This window comes from Polypterus senegalus, chromosome 14, assembly GCF_016835505.1.
Source record: "Polypterus senegalus isolate Bchr_013 chromosome 14, ASM1683550v1, whole genome shotgun sequence".
Classification (NCBI taxonomy): Eukaryota; Metazoa; Chordata; class Cladistia; order Polypteriformes; family Polypteridae; genus Polypterus; species Polypterus senegalus.
Window position 1 is genome coordinate 20,219,659 of NC_053167.1, and position 14,868 is coordinate 20,234,526.

General features: G+C 37.7%; 1 protein-coding gene across 1 annotated transcript in view; it reads right to left on the reverse strand.

The window, feature by feature from the left end:
• Positions 1 to 12,147, reverse strand: part of cse1l (CSE1 chromosome segregation 1-like (yeast)) — a 227,024-nt gene extending 214,877 nt beyond the window's left edge. Inside the window, exon 1 of the mRNA XM_039734891.1 lies at positions 12,053 to 12,147. The gene's annotated coding sequence lies outside the window, so the exon portion shown is untranslated. The remainder of the gene's footprint in view (positions 1 to 12,052) is intronic.
• Positions 12,148 to 14,868: the final 2,721 nt, after the last annotated feature.

Below are 14,868 nucleotides of genomic sequence, written 5' to 3' on the forward strand. Positions count from 1 at the left end.
GTGTTTGGCACAAACTTGGCGAAATTGCGAGAGAAACTTTTAAGTACCGGGTCTTAGCTAACATTAAATACAGCCATGGACATCGCACGAGATGGCACCAGCACAGCTAGGAACCTTCGATGCATGTACACCGCACGGCTCACGTGAACTGACGCAGTGCACAGACAAAAAGCAACAGTTCCAAAGAGTGCTGAACAAAAACCGAATTACACAATTGAGAAGGCAGCAAAAAAATATGAAGCATGTGATACATACAAGCATATTCATAAGTGAAGCTACTGCAGAAACAAAGCACACGGAGGAAAAAGTCAATGTCCCGCTAAAGGAAGACAGTGTAAAAAAAATAAAAATAAAAAATAAAAAAACCGTGCATGCAGTGGGTCACGTCTCAGATAATGAGGAAGACTAGCGGTTTATTGATGCAGTAAGAAACGAATCGATGAATGAAACCTGTTATCTTTACAACGATTGACAAACACGGAATGTAACTTGAACACAACACATCCTACAAATACGAACCTGATTGAAAGAAATAATGATAATCAAATCCTTGATGACAGCAACACTCACAAAACAATTACTGTATATTGACAATCATGTTACGTTATTTTTAAAATGTTCCCTTTTCGTTTTCATAACTTCTTTAAACACACTACTTCTCCGAGGTTCGATTCCTGAGAGGGGGTGCACTGAGTATGTACGCGCGCTTCCCGATTCATTTTACCCTCGCATCCCCTTGGTTTGAGACGTATGAAAAAATATGCGGTTAACGCAGAAAGACAGATCACCAATTGAAGCTTTATGAATAATGGATACTTTATTCGCCATCAATGATTGCTTTGGTAAAGCCATACTCAGTGTATTCATTAGATGAACGGTAAAAAAGTAAGAGCAAGGGGAGGGTGACTTATTGAGGCACACAGGCGAAACCACAATAGCACGCGGGCTTGATGCGTCGGTGTGCGTCAACTCGATCTGAATTGTGCGATCACATTCGAAAAAATATATCTTTTCAAGTTCTATTTAGTCGACACAAATATCTTTGGTTGGAATGTAAGGCGAATTTACTCTTTACATTTGTATGGTGAAGAAAAATGTATGCAATGATGCCTCCATTTAACTTACATTCCTACCAAAGATATTTCTGTCGACTAAATAAAAATTCCTTTTTTTATTTAAAATTTAAATAGAACTTGAACAGATACGGTAGTTCATAATATCCACGCAGACTTGCACGTAAGAGCGGGAGTCATCCGTTTTAACAAGCAGTGATACGAAATAGCCTGCCCATTTAATTATTTAGGAATGGATAAATAAAGATTTTGTACAAATAATGTTTTACATTTTTCTTCCTTGATGGATTCTGGCACCCCCAAGAGTGAGTGTATGTATCTCTCTATATCTATCCCTATCTATCTATCCACCTACCCACACACACACACACACACATATATATATATACATATACATATTATATATACACATATATATACACATATAAATATACATATATATCACTGCAATGACTGAAATTACATCCATAAACATGTATCTGGGCTCCGACTGACGCTACTAACGCTCTCGGTTGTTTGTTTACAATTGCGCAAGCGGATACACGTGTCCGCATCTGGGTCGTAAGATATTGATCGTAAATCAAAACAAAAATTATTTTAAACTTCCCGATAATTATAAATTCTATTAATAAAATCAACAACTAAAACACTTTTTTGAATAAATTCTTTAATTTAAAGTACCGGCATGCAAAGTTGCTTCTTCATCTGAAAGATGGCGCTGTGGTTTCGTCATTATTTACTTCCATATTCATCGGCAAAACCGGCATTGCGCTGGAAATCTTGAATTTGAAACGATACTCGTTGTATAAACCGACCCCCAAACTCCAATCCAAAAATCTAGGACGAAATTCTCGGCTCATATAATAGGATCTACGGTACATATAGACACACACACACACACACACACAGTGGGTACGGAAAGTATTCAGACCCCCTTCAATTTTTCACTCTGTTATATTGCAGCCATTTGCTAAAATCATTTACATTTTTTCCCTCATTAATATACACACAGCACCCCATATTGACAGATTTTGAAATTGTTGCACAATTATTAAAAAAGAAAAATTGAAATATCACATGGTCCTAAATATTCAGACCCTTTTCTCAGTATTTAGTAAAAGCACCCTTTTGAGCCAATACAGCCATGAGTCTTCTTGGGAAAGATGCAACAAGTTTTTCACACCTGGATTTGGGGATCCTCTGCCATTCCTCCTTGCAGATCCTCTCCAGTTCTGTCAGGTTGGATGGTAAACATTGGTGGACAGCCATTTGTAGGTCTCTCCAGAGACTCTGGCTGGGCCATTCAAGAACAGTCACAGAGTTGTTGTGAAGCAACTCCTTCGTTATTTTAGCTGTGTGCTTAGGGTCATTGTCTGGTTGGAAGGTAAACCTTCGGCCAAGTCCGAGGTCCTTAGCACTCAGGAGAAGGTTTTTGTCCAGGATATCCCTGTACTTGGCCGCATTCATCTTTCCTTCGATTGCAACCAGTCGTCCGGTCTCTGCAGCCGAAAAACACACCCACGCTTCACTGTGGGGACTGTATTAGAAAAGTGATGAGCAGTGCCTGGTTGTCTCCACACATACCGCTTAGAATTAAGGCCAAAAAGTTCTATCTTGGTCTCATCGGACCAGAGAATCTTATTTCTCACCATCTCCGAGTCCTTCAGGTGTCTTTTAGTAACTCCATGCGGGCTGTCATGTGTCTTGCACTGAGGAGAGGCTTCCGACAGGCCACTCTGCCATAAAGCCCTGACTGGTGGAGGGCTGCAGTGATGGTTGACTTTCTGCAACTTTCTCCCATCTCCTGACTGCATCTCTGGAGCTCAGCCAAAGTGATCTTGGGGTTCTTCTTTACTTCTCTCACCAAGGCTCTTCTCCCCCGGTAGCTCAGCGTGGACGGACGGCCAGCTCTTGGAAGGGTTCTGGTTGTCCCAAACGTCTTTCATTTAAGGATTATGGAGGCCACTGTGCTCTTGGGAACCTTAAGTGCAGCAGGAATTTTTTTGTAACCTTGGCCAGATCTGTGCCTTGCCACAATTCTGTCTCTGAGCTCTTCAGGCAGTTCCTTTGACCTCATGATTCTTATTTGCTCTGACATGCATTGTGAGCTGTAAGATCTTATATAGACAGGTGTGTGGCTTACCTAATCAAGTCCAATCAGTATGATCAAACACAGCTGGACTCAAATGAAGGTGATCTCAAGGATGAACAGAAGAAATGGAAAGCACCTGAGTTAAATATAGGAGTGTCACAGCAAAGGGTCTGAATACTTAGGACCATGTGATATTTCAGTTTTTCTTTTTTAATAAATCTGCAACAATTTCAAAAATGCTTTTTTTTGTCTGTCAATATGGGGTGCTGTGTGTACATTAATGAGGAAAAAAAAATAATTTAAATGATTTTAGCAAATGTCTGCAACATAACAGAGTGAAAAATTGAAGGGGGTCTGAATACTTTATGTACCCACTGTGTGTATTGTATTTTTTATAATTATATATATGTAGTATATAAAGTGAAAACATCAAGAAAATATTTGATATTTTGCAATCACTGCAAGAGAGTTATGACATATGTTGCAGCAAACACTATAACCATACTGAACCACATACAACGCCATCAGAGTAGTAAATACAAATCGCCAACTGCAAAGAAGTAATCGCCTAAAAGCCAAACACCTCTGGCAAATTTGCAGCACTTCCATAGTCAAGTGAAAGGGACAAAGAAATAAGGTGTATTGGTGTTTTAACTGCAAAGGACACAAGACCGTTTTCAATCATTGAGAACAAGTGGATTCAGCTGCTCGGGGAATCCCAGAAAGATGCACAGAGTATCACAGTAACTACAGAAGGCTGGACCTCCAAGGCGAACCATTTATATCTTGATCAAAGCCAATGCTATTGACAGCAACTGGAAAATGGCGAGTTTTGTGCTTTAAACTTGGCCCCTTTTTACAAACCCACTCTGGATGCTGAAATCAGCAGTTCTGGAGTACAAGCTTGAAAAGGGCTAACAGCAGTATCACTGTTACTGATAATGTATAAAACATGGAGGTAGCAGTCAGAGAGGCTGGGCTTGCCCTGATATCAGGAGCTTTGCACATACTCTGAATTTGACTAACCAGACAAGCTTGACTGTACTGCATTTTAGTCATCTGCTTGGTTGAATGAGATGAATCATTGCGTTTTTCCGCTTAAGCCCCACAGCTATAGCCATATTCACCACCAAACAGAAGTTACAAGGCCTTCTGACACATACGATAGTCGACGTTAACACGATAGAATAGTACACTTGAAATGTGCGATCATTATCTTAAGTAGCAAGCAGAGATAGCAGCAGCCATCATTAGCACAGAGATACAATGAAATGCATGTGAAATCAACATGCTTTCATGTGCCACATGTGCAACCCAGCCACTGCAATGAAACAACAAGCTGAAGAAAGAAAAAGCAGTTACAGCACAGCCAGGTATTAATTCCGTGTGTGTGTGTGTTTGTATTCTGCACCAAAAACTCAGCCAGTCAGTCTTTTCAAACCAGCTTAGTCCTATTTTGTAAACTGTTAGTAGTACTATTACTCACAATAGCATTTAAAACAGAAACCAGACTAGTGAGAGCAAATACTGATACATAATGGAACTAATGGTGCTCGCATATTAAATGTTGCGCACATCATGACTTATAACCTGGCCAAATCATTCCTCCCTAGTCAGAGTTTACCTATAGATATTAAAAAACAAATTACAGCTAGTCATTTTTATGTTTAAAAAAAAAAAAAAGGCTATTTTTTAGATCCATAGAACAGAGGGAACAAGAAATAGGGGAAAAGAAAAATATGGAACAACTTTGAACAACCACCTCCCTCTGGAAGATCTGCTAGGAGATTTCACTGAATCAATAGTACTGACTATGAGCAGGACAGAGCAAGAAATTGACATGTACAATAAAGGAGTCCCCTATTGAATTTGCATCCTGCCACTAAAATGGTGGAGAAAAAAATCCCACTGGCCAAGACATATTTCTCAACTCCAACAACCTCTGTAGCCGAGAATCAGACCGCTAAGGTCCCCGCCTTCGGCCACCACCCAACTCACATTGCACCCAACCTCCTTGGCCCCTCCCATAGGTGGTGAGCCCATGGGGAGGACGACCCACGTTACCTCTTCGGGCTGTGCCCGGCCGAGCCCCATGGGTGCAGGCCCGGCCACCAGGCGCTCGTCATCGAGCCCCACCTCCAGGCCTGGCTCCAGAGGGGGGCCCCGGTGACCCGCGTCCGGACAAGGGAAAACGTCGTCCACAGTTTTTATTTTTCATTGGAGGTTTATTGAACCGTTCTTTGTCTCATCCCTCACCCAGGACCAGTTTGCCTTGGGTGTCCCTACCAGGGGCATAAAGCCTCGGACAACATAGCTCCTAGGATCATTGGGACATGCAAACCCCTCCACCACGATAAGGTGACGGTTCAAGGAGGAGAGGTAGTGACCGAAAGAACGAGATCGCGAATACAAGCGGCTGAAATGAGTTTCCTCCGCAGGGTGTCTGGGCTTTCCCTTAAAGATAGGGTGAGAAGCTCAGTCATCCAGGAGGGGCTAAGAGTAGAGCCGCTGCTCCTCCACATCGAGAGGAGTCAGATGAGGTGGCTCGGGCATCTGATCAGGATGCCTCCTGGACGCCTCCCTGGTGAGGTGTTCCGGCACGTCCAACCGGGAGGAGGCCCAGGGGAAGACCCAGGACACGCTGGAGGGACTGTGTCTCCCGGCTGGCCTGGGAACGCCTTGGGATTCTCCCGGAAGAGCTGGAAGAAGTGGCCGGGAGAGGGAAGTCTGGGCCTCTCTGTTTAAGCTGCTGCCCCCGCGACCCGACCTCGGATAAGCGGAAGAGGATGGATGGATGGAACAACCTCTGTTTCAAGTGAACATGTTTTTAACTGCAGGACATATTGTGAATGCCCAAAGGTCACAGTTGCTACCTGAAAATGTGGATATGCTTATGTTCCAAAACACATTTCCTAAACTAAGAAAGGAGATAAGCTTTGCTCTTACTGTTTATATTCAATGCAGTTATTTGATTTATTACCTGCACTATACTTTTTTTGGAAAGGAAAAATGCATTGTTGATTTTGGATGGATGGATGGATGATTCTAAAACCAACTGAAGAGGAATGGTCTCAAATAATAAAAAAAAACTTTTCAATCATATGTATTTCCAATTAGATTGTTTAAAAATCATGAGAAATCAAGGCGTGAACCCAGGTTTAAGAAAACAACTGAATCATGAACAGAGTGAATAGTTACAGGTCTATCCAAGATACAAAAGATGCCTATTACACAGAGGTACAAATTATTAAATATTATTATTTACTTCTATTACACAAAGGTAAAAATTACTGGCACTCGAAATGTTGCAAGCTTAGGTGGAACTTGCAGAGAACAAAACACAAATTCTTTACAGGTATAGTAGATTGTCTACAACAGGAAAAGGCTAAAATATGAGAACATGTACACTCTTCAATATATATATGAAAAACACAACACCACACAACACCCCATCTTAACCTGACAGCCCTGGTAAAAGCCAAAATGCAGGTCTATCTTTTAGATGTGAGCAGTTGTAGGGATTTCTGTCAAAAGCAGCGACTCCAAAACCCACTGAAATACAGGAACAACTGGATTTGGTTTCCTACCATTACCAAAGTAGCATGACAGTTTCTGTCAGCCCTATGTACTAGCATGGACTGTGAGATTATTTAGTGTAGCTTCTAATGTGAACAACAAAAAGAGAAACAATTTCCTGCAACAAGGCAGAGATGCTCTTGTTCATTAGGAGAAACCTCCCGATTATGTTAAAATAGAATAGACTGATAAACTCCCAGGAAAAAAAAAAAAAAGTTTTCTTCACTGTTGTATGCTTTTCCATTTTTTTAAATTTTTCATTCTTTCAGTTTTGGTTAAATTTAAAAAAGAAATTATGCAGCATTTAATAGGGATGCCTGTAAAAACAAGGATCAGATAGCCAGCTAAACATGGTTGAGCAGAAGCCATTTATTTTACGGACTGTAAATAATCATCAAAATATAGTTAGGATATAGTGGGTTGGATAATGGATGGATGGTTATTCTTAAGTGGTATTACTTATTGTATTGTAATTGTATCATTTTACCATTTTTTTTTTTATTTTTACAATCATTGTTGAATTTGTTCCATCAAAAAGAAAGCTTTATTTAAAGCAACAGCCTGCAAAACTATTTCCCATATAACATACAGGTAGCCAGCCAAATGTGGCAGATATCCCTAATGATTGAAAAAATGGTATGCAAAATTGTTATACAAATAAATTACTTTTTTCTGTAATTCTCACCCAGAAGTCTCATTCTTCTCTGTATCCTATAAATGTGTATATCAGCATCAGCAGATAAGAACATAGACATTATCGGATATCAGCATTAATCCAGAAATCCCATGTCAGTGCATCCTTAATTTTTATATTCTAAAGGTTGTCCTTTTTCAGTAAATCCTAAGTGCCCATGTTGACTGCTCTCTTAAATTTGCTAAACAAGATATGCACACATACTGTATATGGCAAGGAAAGAGGCACATGCATTTTTATTACTATTTAATATTGTTTTTTGTATCAGTATGCTGCTGCTGGATTATGTGAATTTCCCCTTGGGATTAATAAAGTATCTATCGACATCACAGCCGAGTGAACCTGCTTTTATCGAAGATCCTACTTATGTCAAGTCACATACAATAAAATACTACTATGGTGTAGCCGGGGTTCAGAGCATTCCAATGATGTATAGTTGTCTGTGACTGGTCATCCATATTACATTTCACAGCTTTGCGTTAAAGGCAGAAAATATTTGTGAATTTCCCCTTGGGATTAATAAAGTATCTATCTATCTAATACTCTACTGTGTGACAGCTCATCTTTATGCACCATTAAACACTAGCTTCCATTAGTAGGAATGTGTCTTTTACCAAAAAAAACAAAGTTTGGAAGTTCTAGAAAAGTTTGTGAATCGTAGTGATAAGAACACAAAGACTTTGAGCCAGATTCTGACCACAGTTATGAATCTTATTGTGAACAAAGCATTTACTAAAAGACTTGTTTAAGTATTGATTATAGTATAACTTTGAAGCATCACAACACAGTCTTACCGACTATGCACTTAGGCTTTCAAAAAATGACAAGATACTGGCCATCAATTTTCTTGCACACTAAGCTTCTGCATACCCAGACTCGCATGTCTTATGTCCTACATTAAAGTGTATTTTTTATAATTAAGCTATCAACTAATTGAAAATTTTTAACAACAAAATGAAATTCTGTAGGCCTATTGTTCACTGACCATAAAATGCTAAAATAAATAAAATTTCATTAAAATACATCATTTTAACTAATAGATACAAATATATTAATCCATAATACATTTGGCATAAATGAAAATATGCAGGTCATAAATTACAAGCTGTCAAACAGTTTCATTTTTTTCTGTAATGTACCTATCTGAAACAAAGCTTAATTAAAAATGTAGTTTTCACCTTTTTTTCCAAAAATAAATTGGTGGATATTATCACACAATCAATTAACATATTGGCAATTAAACACTGCTTAAATGTAAATGTGCACTTACAGATTTTAATTTTAAAGCATTAATTGCAATGCAGCTTTTTGCTGTTAAAATATAAATTAATGTAATTATACAGGTGTTTTTTTCTTACAAATCAGCTGGACATGTGTAATTCATGACTGCCATTACAAAATATGGATTGCCATTTTAATTGTATTCGTTTTTACCAAAACTTATACTGTATGACACACAACAGTACAAATATTTTAAAAAATGGCTATTGTTTACTAAACAGCAATTTCAAATTTGTATTTCTCTTTTATTTTTCCCCAATTAAAAGTGTAAGCTTCTGCATTTTAAAAAAGCTCACTGTCCAAGATCAAGTAGTGCCCATTTTAAATTTAAACAAAATAAATGTCTGTATTCCTTAAAGTAGCATTTTTTACATCTATTTGCACAGGACAACTTCTCCGATTACTTTTTGAGTTTTGTACTCCACTTTAACATAAAGGCTAATATAGCAATCACTTCTCATCCTGATAATACAAACCCCACCTTGCTGTTTGTTTACACTTCAAAAGAAGAAGAAAAAGATGCATGCTAGCTCAACTACTGTATTACTCTGCATAAAGGAGCACTGCAACAAATTACCATAAAGCTTAGACATACAGAGACAGATAACATTGGTTATGGTGATCAGTCTTTTAACCTATTGGAGTTTTTTTGTTTTTTAGTGAAAACTGGCCAATTCCAATCTGATTGCAGCATCCAGAGACTGTTCAATTACCATAAAATTACCACAATGAAGCACACACCTCCTGACTTTTTGCAGAAGGTAAAGCCAGAATTTAAATTTGCCATTAGTGAGAACATGACAATTCAAAATGAGCCAAAAGGATTAATGAACAAGAAATAGGAACTTCAGTAATTAGCAGCAGGAAAACAGTATTCAGGACTGCTTCAGTTTTCCACAGTATGTCTGTGCCTTTTCCTGTCACCATTCAGCTTTATCTTAATTGTTTTTGAAAGCTGTAAACTACTACATTACAAGTAATCCAAGTGAATATTACAGTTTCAACTTCACTTCAGTGGTGTTCCATCCTGCTCTAGGGCTGTTCACTTGTTGTTGTGAATGCATCTTTCTTTTTTGCTTGAAACTTCAAGCTCAGTCACTTTCCAGCTAATTTTTTACTAGTCACTGTACAAATCTCTCTCAAGGAATATACACCCAAAAATTATTGATACTTTTCCCATGTAATCTGTAGTGGTGGCCGAGAAATTTTTAATCGTATGCTTTCATTCAAAATGAAGACAAAAAAAATGTGTATGATGTAACAGAAGTCAAAAGCAACCAATCCAGTACAACAGCAAAAGTCCAACTTTCAATTCAAAACATCCATCCCCAAAGGCTTTCCCCATTTATGATGTGTGCTAATCATTCCAGATGGATATATTTAACATAACTTTAGCAAAAAGAAAAACAAAGATGCATTTTGCATGATTTTAGCATTCAGCTGGTTAACTGACATGTCCATTATGCAACACAAGTATTTTCCCCCTCCCCTATGGACATTTCATATTGTTTGATGGTCACTATTGGCTAATGTTAAATCAAATTTTTTTTTTTATCCACAAAAACGTTACAGTAGAAATCCATAGAAACTGCAGCAAACTACAAGGATAAACATAAATATTTTTGGGTGGTGTATTCCATTAAGTTAACCCTGATGTCAGCTTGGAGTGTGCCTTTGCAATCCACAAGGTTAGCGATATACAGCTTTTCTACTATATCACTGCTCTCCTTGCTTTGAAATCCAAAACCTGCAAAAATGGATTAGAATTTTATTATTTGTAACAAATTCTTGTAGCAAAAATAAATGTGAAAAACTAACATGGAATTATGCTAACAAGTGACTTAATGACTGTAGGTTGAGTGCTTTAAAATTTGACTTTACAAATTGATACAGCAAATCCATGCACTGCTTACGTTTAGACTTTTTTAAATATAGATTCATCTGTAAGTCTACTGCCTATGCTTTATTTTGTTTACACTAAGAAAAAACGTTACTGGAAGCATGCGTAGATACTACAGCTATTGGACATGTTTGTGCCAAATACTATCATAATATTTTCAAGCAATATTTCTACAAAAAGACAGCTATAGAACTGTGAAAGCATATCTAGAAACTTAAGTTCCCAAAAGCAAAATGTACCCACTTTGAAGGAAAAAATACAGGTAAGAAATACAAAAGCAAAGAGTTGCCGATCAAAGTGTAGCGGAGAGTCTTGAACTCAATATTTGTATAGAATGAATATTAAATCCACGTCAAAGAAACTCTTAAAGCGGCACCTTAATTCCTGCATCCATGACTATGCAAAGAAATCAAATAAAATGATTCACGGCATAAAGAAACTAAAAAGAAAATATAACTGAGAAAAAAAAAAAAAAAAAAACTCCCGTGTTCTCCAATTCCATCTTCACTATAACTGCGAATTACTTTAGAAATTATGGTTTCCAGTCATGATACTAAAGGTTCACTTGGGGGTATTAAGAGGCCTACCGTTTTAAATTCAAAGTCATCCGCATCACGTCAACAATTACAAAAATCGAACATCAAGGCCACCGAAGCCAACATGTTAGTCTAACAGGCAAGCAAGCAAATCACATAACCATATACATTCTGACATTATCCACACATAATTTCCCCGCCACGCTCCAACAATAGTGTTTAAATTTAAGCTAAGCAAATTTTTTATCCAATAAGGACAGAGCGACAGCTCCACCAAACATGCTGCACCAATCGCGACACAGTGGGTTCCAAAGCTTTTCTGTTCATGCCTGGCCTACACGTGCAGGCCTATAACTAACCCTTAAAACAAGACCGGCATGTAAATCTGTATAGAGAAAATAAAAGTACACAAATCAACGCGACACCACACACCTAAAGCCCTAAGAAAAACAGTCCGAATTGAAAAAGTACCACTATGTGTCATATATGATAGTAATGCAAAAGGATAAACTTATCTTTAATTATAACCCCCAACTAATTGGCGAGCTTGCAACCGTAATACACCGGAACCCTTTGAGTGGAATGACACGGCAAAGCGCGCTAAAATGAAGGGAGCGATGATGATAAAACACAAAACCAGACTCACCCACTGGGGAGATATCTTTAAAGAGCAGTGCGTCTGGCCACGTTTTATAGCATACTTAAAACTTAACTATACTACCCCGCTGCAATCCTCATTCATCTTTCACTCCAATGATAAAGCAACCTGTAAACTTGCACACATGCGCCGAAAGACACACTGATATGCACAACCCACTGAGCACGTTATCACTAATCTATAGTTTTTCGAGGAAAACACATATTATAGAAAAATGGTTCGCAGTCGCAGCTACTACTCACCTGAAGTAAAACAAACTTAGAATAACGTTTTATTTCTCTGAATCAGGCCGACTGCCGGACCAACGTACTCTTCTTCCTCTTATTCAGGGTTTTTATGGCGGTCGCAAAACCAACGTAAATGGTGCATTACCGCCACCTACTGAGCTGGAGTGTGGAGCAGTGACCAAAGAAGCATACCCCTAACGGGGAGGAGGGGAGTGAAGAAAAAAACTCAAAATAATATCAAAAAGTCCAACACTTTTTAAAAATTCAAGTAAGTATTCTGAGACACTATATTGCCAAAACTGTCCTAATATACTTTCTATTGTAATAATCTCCTGTCCCATAGATTTCAATTTTTTAATACGTATGTATTATTTGCCCCTTATTTGCAGTGTACTGCAGTAACGTATACTTTACTGTTTCAGGATACATACATTTTCTGCATATCCTTGTTTCATTTCTTGTTTATTACAAACAGTGAATAATTTAAGCCTGTATGCTTAACATGGAATTGTGTGACTATGACTTCCTTTCTCCTATTATTCCCTCCTACTTTGCTCTTTCCCAGCACCTTCAGAATTTCATATGTAGATGCCTTCCTTTCTTATCTTTATCCCAGCTCTATTGCCAAATTGATTTGTTCTCCTTTATGTAGGAGCACTGTTACATTTATATTCTTAATACTGAGTGACTGCTTAGCCAAGTTATCAAATACCTCATTTCCCAGAATATCTACATAAGCAGAAACCCATAGGAAAGGAACAGCTATGCTAAGAATCTTCAGTTTTCACAACTACTGCTGTATCTCTATTAATATATCTAACCTACATGTGGAATTTACTTAATACTTGATAGAACAGATATTTTATCAGAACAAATCAGTACATGCTCTGGGTGGACCTCTTCTATCCATCCCTACGCAATAAATATTGCAACCGTTTCTAAGGTAAATAATAGCAAGTTATTGGTTAGTCTTTTCCTAATATTAATTTGAAACACAGGAACATACACAGAAGCCCCGGTATGACCAGTCACTGGATCTTTTCAACCATCTGTATAAATTTATTAGAATCCAAAATATTGCTTTTGCACATTTTAACTAACAATCCACATAAATGAATTGTATTTTGCTTTTTTCTTAATTTTCCTCAGGATACTCAAATCCACCATAGGCAATGGGAAAAAAACAGGGTGGGACTGCCAAAAAGGTACACTAGGACCAAGCTCATATTTAAATAACCCAATATTTTTTGTCCATTAATTTCCCAAACATCCAAAATCGTTTTACTATGGTGTTCTCAACAGTATTCTAGTGTTGCTGTTGCTGATGCTGAATGTCTGCCGTTGTGTCCCCTCACATTAACCCAGTAGACCAATAACTATTGTATTCTGCATAAATTCAAAGGTATCTCCTCCATTTCTGCAAATATTGCTGATACTGGAGAGGCTTTCATAGCACCAATACATATTCGCAAATACTGGGCTTGTACTTTATCAAGGGGTTCTGATACTGTATGTAACACTGACCCAAATGCAATGCACCAATAATCAATTATATAGTTCTAATAGTTGCAATATACAGCCGTTTAAGAGACATCTACTTCCATCCCAATCACACTCAACTAAAGACCTAAGGACATTAATGGCTTTCTTAAATTTTTCTATTTTATTCACATGTGCCATCCACGTTAATGTTTTATCTATCCATATTCCCAAGAATTTCACCACTGACTCGTTTTTATGTGATTCACCAAAAAGCACTCAAATCAACTTATGGAATAATGTATCTTTTAGAAAAACAAATTACCTAAGGTTTTTTTTTTTTATTTAAAACCTAACCCCCCACCGATGACACCATCCTTCTGCTTGATTAATGTTATCCTGTATTTTCTTTACCATATATTTTATTTTCCTACTTCTTTTTCATAAGGCATCGTCATCGGCACACAATGATTTTGAAATATCTGAACTATTGCTATCAAAGACATCATTAATCGTGATATTAAACATGACAGGACTACATATACTTCCTTGTGGTGCCCCAGTGTTTTTATCATATTGTAGTGACCTCCGCATCAGGTTCAAAAAGAAGAAAAAACAGACGGACAAAGTAAGACTCATAAAACAGTTTACTTGAACAGTAAAGAAGAAAAAACCACAGGGTTGTAAGACCAAAAGAAATTAATGTCTTTGACTATGAAATATTTACAATCTCCTATATTTCTCTCATATTTGAGGTTCTGAGAGATGTTGTTAAACAAAAGGAAAACAAAATGAAAAACACAGACTTTGCAACCACACAACACCTTCCTTCTAGCCCTTTTTTTCTCAACGAGTCTTTCCAACCTTCCTCCCGTCCCCAGTACCACCCCCCTTTCCACATCAATCATATCCTCTCTGTCAGTCCTCCGCGCTGTACTAAGCCTTCCCTCAATCGAACCCAACAGTCACTCCAAAAGTCCTTCAACCTGGCTGTGCCGTTACAATATTCTTTTTGAAAATGATGACCCTAACCTAACCTTTACCTTCATTTCATCTAGAATATCTCTGATCCAGGTAAACATTCTTCCACCTATTCCCATATTTTCAAGTTTGATCAATAATCCTCTTGTCCATAACATATTGTATGCTTTCTCTATATCAAAGAAAATTGCTATCACACACCATTTATTAACATGTGCTATATGAATATCTGATTCCAAACACAATACTGATTCATTGTCATTCTTTCTCGAAATCCAGCTTGATGTAAAGCCATTTTTCCAAGATTTCACAAAAAATAATTTAATCTTGCAATTACCATTTATTCCAATATCTTGCATACATGAGACATC